Here is a 289-nt window from a genome sequence, read left to right on the forward strand (position 1 = left end):
GAATGTCTTTCTCTAGAAATGTAAGGCAAAAGCATCCATTGACAAGAAAAGTCATTTTATAGTTACTCAAGCCTTCGAAAGTCTTATTACTTGCTTTAAATGATTCTATAATCTCATAATGAATTTTAAGTTGAATATTTTTATATTTTTGGTTAAAACAGATAATATTTGAATAACTACCTTAGGAAACATGAAAAAAAAGTTATTCATTGACGAGAAAAGTCCATTCATAGTTACTAATGCCTTCAAAAGCCTTATTACTCGCTTTAAATGGTTTTATAATCTCATA

Source organism: Theobroma umbraticum, unplaced genomic scaffold (genome assembly GCF_002168275.2).
Source record: "Theobroma umbraticum cultivar Fairchild unplaced genomic scaffold, ASM216827v3 scaffold_526.0, whole genome shotgun sequence".
In the NCBI taxonomy this organism is placed as follows: domain Eukaryota; kingdom Viridiplantae; phylum Streptophyta; class Magnoliopsida; order Malvales; family Malvaceae; genus Theobroma; species Theobroma umbraticum.